Raw genomic sequence first — 10146 nt, 5'->3', positions numbered from 1 at the left:
AGGAGGAGGCTACAATGCTTGATAAGAAATGTACTCATTATCTTGCCCATGTAATTGTAACCCCTCTGTACAGTATTTTCACAATAAAAACAAAAACAAAAAAATGGAAACAAAAAGAAGATAAAGGAAAAGACAAGAAACCAGATTCTGAATTTCTGGAAAGCGGAACAGGAAGTAAATCCTTTTCCACTAGAATCATCTGGAAAGTATTACAGCTTTGTTGGTGGCTCGATTTTAATCTAGTGAGACCTCTTTTAGATTTCTGTTTTTTAGAACTGTAAAATGATAAATACGGATTATGCAAGCCACTTAACTTTGTAGAAATTTGTTACAGCAGATTGGTTTAGTAAAGTAAGCCAACTACAGCCTTTGCCTGATGAAACTACAGGGACACTGCATCTCCTAGTTTCTGAGAATAAGAATAAGTTGCCACCGGCTTTGTACCATGTATGATGTATATACTACTAGGGCCTTGCATTAATGAAGTCTTGAAATTCTAAATAATATATAAATAAGACGCTCCCTAACTTTATTTTCACATTTGGGAATCACTAAGTACCAAATTTATGTAGAAGGCTAGGGTAAGGATATGGAAATAAAATCTGTCTCCTCTTATTATAAAGATAATTTATGCTATTTTGAGTTACAGTTTCTAAAGTAATAAAAAATAAGGTCAAACAGAAACATATATCTGTATATAATTTTAAAAGATGTCATAAAAATAATCGACTTCTCTGTAAACTCAAAAGCAAAATTCTATGTTTAGAAGATAAAATAGAGGAAAGATTTCAACACAAACTAAAATGCATAGAAGAAAAAGTGGGAGAGAAAAGATAAGATGAAAAGTAGAGTAGCTATCTATTGAAGATAGATAAACATAAACAATTTCCAAGACTATACAAGAGAGCTGGGGTACAGCTCAGTTGTAGAACTAGACTAACATATACAAAGCCATGGGTTCAATCTCCAAGAAGACCTAATAATAAGTTAAATAGTAGTAATACAATAATTACTTGAAATAAGTGCTTTCATATTAGAGAGGCCTGAATTCTAAAAGAGTAAACAAAATACTCTCAATTTTCTAACCTTCCAGTAAAGATACAGCAATCCCAGGATGGTATAGTATATTATAGGATCACTAGATGGTGAAAAAGAAGATAACAAAAATGGGTCCCCTGGAACAATGGGAAACAAATCTACACCTACAGATTGTGATATAACTAGACTTTCACTACTTGAGCCATAACACCACTTACAGTTTTCTGGTGGTTTATTGTAGATAAGAGCTTCATGGACTTTTCTGCCCAGGCTGGTTTGAACCACGATCCTCAGATCTCAGTTTCCTGAGTAGCTAGGATTATAGGTTTGGGCCACAGGCACCGGGCTTGAGTCAGTATTCTTAGTACAAGGAAAAAATACAAGTGGTGTGGAACCAAGCTGTAGAAGACTGCCTTTTAGGCTTCAGAAAAGAGCTGGCAGGTATCTTATGAGTAGAGAGATTTAGGAAAAATTGAACATATAAGTCCACATGGAATGCTACAAAACACTTTAGCAAAGTTCCAAAAGTGATAAGCACATAAACTGCAATAATTACCTTGGTAAAAAGGGACATGTTTGTGCGTTCTGTCTTTATTGTTATTGTTGTAAATGTACAATGTCACTTTATTCATTTTTGTTGTTGTTGTTTCCTTTGTGTGTTCTTTCCCCTATGACATATGCCCTGTTGTCACTTGATACCCTGCATCTTGTATATACATGTTGAATCTGGGGAGGGGAAGGGAATTACAAAACACTGAAACAAGGACACAGGATGACCCATTGCAAAAAAGATACCCACAGGAAAGTAAATTGGAAATGAACTTTACCACTTTATGCTGCGAAGGGAGGGGAGATAGGAATGTGGGGGAGGGAAGGAATAGTGGGACAACAAGGAGGAAGGGAAGAGGTAACAATAATCAACAAGTAATGTACTCATTGCCTTACTCATGTAACTGTAACCCCTCTGTACAACATCTTAACAATAAAGTAAAATAAAATCAATAAAGGACATGTTTGTTTGGCAAATAAAGTAAAATAACTTATACACAAATGAAAATAATATACATATATGTCTATATGCATGTATGTACAATCTGTATATTCATATATATGTATACATATGTAGATATCTGTATATATACACATATAAGTAAGAATATATGCCTATGTACACTGTGTATACATATACATTTATTTAAAGAGACTTGAATCAGAAATATATTAAGATCATATTAATGCCAATGAAATCCTGAATAAGTTATCAAAAAATCCAAATACATATCTCTATAGTATTATAACAACAACCAAGGAACATATGGAAATATCATAGATATTGCCTACATATAGAGATTAGTGGAAATAGAAACAGCAGTAAGATAGCACGCACAACCACTATGTAGAAATTAGAATTATTATATATTGGTGCTTGGCACTTAAAATAATATAGTCAGTTGGTTAAACATACTGGCAGTCTTTAAGATATAACAAGTATAGTTGTCTCTATGATCCAGCATTTTGAATCATAATTTTATATACAAAATAAATTTCTACATATGTCTAATGAGACACATGTACAAGAATATACATAGCAAAATCTTTTACATTAGAATCACCCTTTCAGAGATGACCCTGCAATAATGATCCTGATAAAAGAAGCCCAATATAATTACTCTGCAATGTGAACGTCCAGCAAATAGATGATCATAAACCATAAAGTGGACCCCCATAAGACAAGGAATTGCTTTGAATAACCATTTTTATAATTAATGTTCAAGATTCTAGAGTATGCCCATGTAATTGTAACCCCCTCTGTACAGTATTTTCACAATAAAAAACAAACCCAAAACAGACAAAAAAAAGATCCTAGAGTATGGGTAATATACTCCTGATGTTTTTAAGCCACTTACTTTGAAGTATTCTCTTATGACAGCCCGCCAATGGCTGACAAAAAGTGAAGTAGGTTTGATGTAAATTTCACAAATTCTGATAAAAAGATTCATAATGTTTTATTATTTAAATTTTATTCTCCAAACCTCCAGGTTAAAAATATTTTTAAATGGGAGTTGAATTGAGGTTCAACTCTCTATTCAACTATCATAATTAATTTTTTGAATATTTTTATTATCTTTAAGTAGTTGAACAAAGGAGTTGCCATTCACTGAAACAGTTTGTGGATACAGTGCTTCTTCAATGTCACCCCATTCAACATTCTCATCCACCCCTCCAAATCAACACCAGTCCTTATGTATATGAATATTATGTTATGTATGTAATTACTATGTTAGGTATGGAATTACATGCCATTGAACAAAGCAGTTTATATATACAATGCACCTGGAACTGTGTTACCACTTCAACATCTTCACTTCTATTTCACACTACTCCTTGCTTTGTATATTTCAATTCTGGGAAGTAGACAATGGATTCTTGCCTATATTCTATCCTTTTCCCCTTCAATTTCCTACCCCTCTCACATTGCACCCCACTGTTCTCTCTTGCAGTATACGTTTACTGGTATTTATTTTATTGGGCTTTGCCTTAGACTTTTAAGAGAATTATAATATTTTCACTCTCCATGGATCTGATACTTCAGATAATTCATTTGTACCTCCTTGCATACCATCCAATGTGTTGACTTTTAAATTTATAGGCACCTTCTATCTACCACAAATGAGGAAAATCATGCAACCTAAGTTTCTCTGGGTCAAGTTTATTTCACTAAACATGATTATTTCTAAGTCTTTCATTTTCCTTAAGAATAGTGCAATATTCTTTCTAATGGATGAACAAAATTCCATTATGTATGTATATACATATGTACATATATATGTACATACTTGTAAATAGGGATCAACAAAATTATATATATATATATACATATTTCTTTATCCCTTTACAATGAAAGGCATCTGGGATGATTCCATATGTTGGCTACAGAAAATAGTGCAACAATGAATATGATTGTGCTGCTAGCTTCAGTGTAGCTTGTTTCTGCTCTATTGGAAAAATGCCCATAAGTGGAATTGCTGGATTATAGGTAGCTCTCTGTTCAGTTTTGTGAGCAACTCATAATGTTTTCCAATGTGCTTGAACAAGTTTACATTCCCACCAACAGTGTAATAGAGTTGCCTTTGGGCCACATCCCTATCAGAATCTGTGATTGATTGTTTTTTCAAATGTCATTGTAACAGGGGTGAGATGAATCTCAGTGTTGCTTGGGTTTACATTTCTTTTATGAAGAGAGATGTGTGTATTTTTCATTCTTGCTTCTTCTTCTGAAAAGTTTCTCTTTAAGTGTTTATCCCATATATTAATTGGGTTCTTGTTTATTTGTGGGTTTATTTTTGTTGGGTTTAATTATTTGATCTCTAAATATGGGTTAGTTATAAAACCCTTGTTTGATGCTTAGCTAGTAAAAATCTTCTTCCATTCTGTTCTCTTTCTATGTGTCTTCTAAATTTTTTCCTTTGCCATAAAGAAACTCTTCAGTTTCATGCAATTCTATTGATCCAGAAAGAATATTACACCATTTATAAGGAAATGTAAACACTTGCAAAAAACATATTAAGTGAAGACAGACTCAAAGAAATATAGGTTGATTGATTTCCCTCATTTGTTGTATTAGAATGTGCCTAAAATTCTACAAGTAAACACAATTGTATGGTAAAAGAGAAAACATTACACTAGGACATGATAAATTATATAGGATTCTAAGCAATTATACAGTGAGATCAAAGGAAGATGCCCTTTGGAAAGGATCACAAAGACTCAATAGCTATATGAATATTATCATATAAAATAATGTTCATCAAAATGATCTCCAAGAAATGGAAATGAGAGAGTTTTTTTATTGTTTTGCTTTTTCCCCTCTGTCTTCTGTTGATGTTTTTTTTTAATTTCTGCACCTTTTGTATTATATGTAAGTTTGGAAAGGTCAAGAGAGAACACAGAAATGGTGGAACAAAGGGTGAACAAATGCAGCAGTGCTACTAAATAGACACTCCATTGAAAATGAAGTATACATCTTGTGGGGGAGGAAGGTTGGAAGGGAAAAACTGGGAGAACATGAGGGAAGAGGTGACACTGTTCAAGAAGAAGTGTGCTCATTATCTGACTTATGCAATTGCAACCCTTCTGTACATCACCTTTACAAATTAGAAATGGACCTCATTAACAGGACAAAGTAGCTATACTAATATTAGTTAAAATAGGCTTTAAATTGAAAGTGGTATGAAAGTAAAAAGAGACAAAGAAAGACATTAAATATTGATAAAGAAAACTCTCCGTCGGGGAATATTACAATTCTAAATATCAATGCCCTGAATCCTAGAGCTCCCAAATTCATAAAAATAAATACTACTTGACCTAAAACCATGTATAGATACAAACACATTGTTGGTTGCTTGAACACATCATTCTTACCTCTGAATAGGCCATCCAGGTAAAAACTTAGCAAAGAAACTTCAGAGCTAAATAACTGCATTAACAAGTTATACCTAACAGATCTACAGAATATTTCATCTAGCAACGTAACAATATATATTCCTCTAAGCAGTCCATGGAATGTTCTCCAAAATAGATTATATCTTAGGTCATGAAGAAAATCTGTGAAAATTCAAGAATAAAATGAAATTACTCCTTGTATCCTGTCAGACCACAATGGGACCAAATTAGATCTGGACATCAAAAGGCATCACAGAAAATTGTGAAACTCACAGAGACTGAATAATGCATTGCTAAATCATCAGTGAGCCACTGAAGAGATATGGAGGGAAGTTCCAACGTTTATGGAATTCAGTGGAAGTGAACACACAAAATACTACCTTCTTTGGGACACAAAAGCACAGGCAATACTCAGAGGAAAATACATAGCTCTGAGTGTGTACATCAACAAATTAGAACAATCTTGAATCAGCACTAATGATGCACCATTAGGTCCTTGAAAAGCAAGAACAAGCCAAACCAAAAGACGGTAGACAGAAATAATACAAATTAGATTGAAGTAATAAACAAATCAGAGTCTCAAACAGACAATCATAATTGACTTTTTTCTACTAGTAGCTCACAAATTGGCACAAAGAAAGTCAATGTAGCTATTTTCAGATAGACTAAACCAGTTTAAACCAGTGAACAAAACAAATTTCTAGGATTCTAAGAAACAACATTTTGTTTCCTTTTGTATTCAAATGTTTTTTTCTTTCATGCTATTGGTTCTAACATATTTATAAGATGATTTCTTTGTTGCCTTGTATGTCCCTCCCCCATGGTATAACCCCTGCATTCACTGTATTTGATATTGGTATAATTTGTGGAGGGGAAGGGAAAAAAACAAATCGTGTACATAGGGATACAGGTGGACCCATTGCAACAGTAAGATGTACAAGATGTTATGTTGAAAAACGAACCCTCCCCCACAGTATAACCCCTGTTTTCACTGTATTTGATGTCGGTATAATTTGTGGAGGGGAAGGGGAAAAACAAATCGTTTAAATAGGGATATAGGTGGAGCGATTGCAACAATGAGATGTACAAGTCGTTATGTCGAAAAGGAACTTTACAACTTTCGTGCGGGGGGCGGGGGGGGGATAGGAAGGGATGGGAAGGGGAAACAAAGGAGGAGGCTACAATGCTTGATAAGAAATGTACTCATTATCTTGCCCATGTAATTGTAACCCCTCTGTACAGCATTTTCACAATAAAAATATGGTAGAAGAAAAATAAAAAAATAAATTTACTCTGTTGTTATTATTAAGGTGGTTTATAGAGGGATTACAATTGCATGAGTCAGGTAATGAGTACATTTCCTTTTATGAAATGTATTCAGTTTCCTCACTTGTTCCCAGTCCCTCCCTCCTGTCCCCACCCATGTGTTTAAATAGTTCACTTTCATCGATGTTCAATGAACTCCACTGCTGCAATTTTTCACCTTTTTCCCTAAAGTTCTATGCCTACCCACCACCTTCATTAAGTTGTACAATGAATATACCATGCATAAGGTAAAGAAGACTGAATCATCACAAACTATAAACAACAACAACAAAAACAACAAAAAGGAGTCTTCTGCTTATTTGTTTGTTTCAGTATGTATATCATGTTATATATATAATTGTTTTATCATAAAGTCAAGTCAGGGATTAAGGTGCGATAACTTACAATTTTGCTTTCTATTTAAGTAATGCTTTTTATTTTAACATTAAAGTTGTAAGTAACACAATTCAAGTCCTAGTGAAATTTGAAGGTTCAGATTTAAAGTTAAATTTTCAAAGAGCCTAATTGTTCCATTTTGGAAATCAAGATGAAAAATAGGCATGTTTTATCCTCAAGATTTTCATTATTTCATATGCAAAAAAGTAAAATAACTGCAATATTAATTCAGTGAAATAAGAAATCAAAAACTTATACAATGCTTCAAATTCCATAGATTATGAGATCTATTGATAAAATTAATAAAACTTGCTTTAAGTAGATTACTTAAGACATGAAGCAAGTGATAATTTTCTTTTCTAGGTGTATTTGATATAGAAATCAAAGCCCAAAGATTCCAGAGTTCTGTGTGCTTGATGTGTGTGAATTTACACATACACTTGGCTCATCTTAATATTATTTGAAGATAACTGAGAACAGGACTAGAATAAAAAAAATCACGCAAATGCTTAGCTGTATTTTGTGACTAATTATCACTTTATTTTATTTGAAAAATCTGGTAAATTTCTTTAATTCACATAAACAATAATGAGATATAAACAATCCAGCTCCTTAAAAGACAATCAATAAGAAAAAAATGAATCAACAAAGAAAAAAATTGAACCTCATTTTACATGTGGTCTTTGTATAGTGTGGTGCTTTGTAATTGTGGATTATGTGACTATCCGGTGAATCTAGGCTCAAATCACAAGGTCTACTGGAAGAAAATTTCAAAATCTAAAACAGCTAATACAGCTGTGCAGATGTATGTGGGTTTCACTACAGTAGCATCTGGGCATAAACTGACAAAGGAAATAATTCTAGTACCTTGCAGGCAAGAATGTGATGAAAAGCATACTGTTATCTTCCTAGATGAAATAGGAAGACACACTTTAGAGCTTACTAAATGACCAGTCCTTAAATAACAGTGCCACTTCTAAGGTACTCTAGATAATTCAAGTCCTTCATCTCTCCACAACCATTACTGCCATTCACAAGGCACAATTCCAGTTCTTTTTGATATTTCAAATAGTTTAGGAGTAACATAAACAATAATTCAAGTTGTTGAGAAAACTTAATTTAGAATACGCAAACAAATCAGATTCAACCCCATAGCATAACCTTTAGGGAAAATGAATTAAGGAATATGGCATGTCCTTTGTAACTTAATATTAGATATTAGGGCAAAATGCCAGAAACAAACTCTACAAGAAGGAAATAGAAGTCTTTGATAAGATATGTTAAAGATTACTTAGGGACAAGTAATTTTACCTACATTTTCTATTATGTGATAGCATATTTTTGTCTGCTAATCAGAGAGACTAAAAAATTTTTTAAATATGATATTAAAAGTGCATCTTCATGAATGAATGAAACCAGGGAGTAGATGGCTCAAGAGCTGGGTGGTTCTAGTAAATACTCTCATTATTTTGGTGTTTTTGTATGTGTGGAATTATGAATGTATTTTATGTCTGGGCAGGAAAATTTGATTATTAGTTTATTGTCTGATACCCAATGAAAGGATCCTAACCTGAGTCAGAGGGGTAAATGTGTGTGTGTGTGTGTGTGTGTGTGTGTGTGTGCACCTGCATGCATGTATTTAGAAGGAAGAATCTTCGTTCCATCAGGGCATATACTTAATTGTATTAGTTATACTACATTAATGACAGCAGATAAAAGTAATTAACATTTGGAGCCATATGTTTATGTTCATATCATTGCATGAACAAACTAAAAAGTTTTGTTTGGGGTATGAGTTTTGTGGAAGGTCAGCTGAAAGTATAAACATTTAGAATCGAGAAGGATATCAATGGCAATCATTTTAGTGTAGATCAATTTTAGACAACACTTGCAAGGATATTTAATCATCATATGAAAATAAAATATTTATTTATTTTTATATAGCTACACAATTCTATAAATTTGTAGAAAAACAAATTAAATTATGGAAACATAAAAGTAATGTCATTATTTATTGCATGCAGTTTTACACGTTAGTTTCTTCAGGTCAAAATACCATTTATTTCTACTGTATAGGAGGAAAACCCTAAATATTACAGTTTGTGTCATATTTCACATTGGGAAGCTTTGTCTATGCCAATAAGTTTAATTCTTTTGTTTCTGTTTTCCTATTCATAACTCTGTTTCTCATAGTATTTTCTAAGGATTTTTCTTTCTCCCAATTTGGGGCTTGAACATACCTCATACTCTCAGTTTGTTTGCTAACAGTATTCAGTCTACAATTTGAACCATGCTTCCAGCCCAGAAATTTTTATAGTTAATTGGAGATAGAACCTCATGAACTTTCCTACCAGCCTGAAAACCATTATCCCCCAATTCTCATCCTTCTTAATCATTAGGATTATAGAGATGAGTCACAGACCCCAAGAGTCAATGACTTTTCATGTCTTATAGATTCCACATGTTTGCTAGTAATTGTAATAAACTACCACAGATTTGGTAGTGTTAACACTGTAAATACATTGCCTCTGAGTTTGAGGAACTAGAACTCCAGGATAAGAGTTGGCTTCTTCTGAGTCCCATTTCCTTGGCATATTCAAGGCCTTCTGCTTGTCTTGGAGGAGACTTCAACTTAAATGCTACCTTTGAGATTCTGTTTCCAAATGCAGTCACATTCTAAGAAAATGGGTTTTTGGTCTTTAGTATGATTTCAGTGGGAAAATATCCAACACATAACATGGTACTTAATGGATAAAAGAAAATTTCTAGTAGGAAATTATTTGGTTTGGACATGGAAGTTATGGTTATACTTTAAAAAAATAGTAAAATAAAAAGGTAAAGGTTTTATTAGAGTTTGTAAAACCAGTATGAAGTCTTAGAAATGCCAAATTATTTTTTTAAAATTTTATTTTATTTTATTTGTGAACAAACTGTACAGAGGTGTTACAATTGCATGGGCAGGAT

The sequence above is a fragment of the Dipodomys ordii genome, unplaced genomic scaffold, assembly GCF_000151885.1.
Source record: "Dipodomys ordii isolate 6190 unplaced genomic scaffold, Dord_2.0 Scaffold141, whole genome shotgun sequence".
NCBI classification, from domain to species: Eukaryota; Metazoa; Chordata; class Mammalia; order Rodentia; family Heteromyidae; genus Dipodomys; species Dipodomys ordii.
This window is presented reverse-complemented; position numbering follows the sequence as displayed.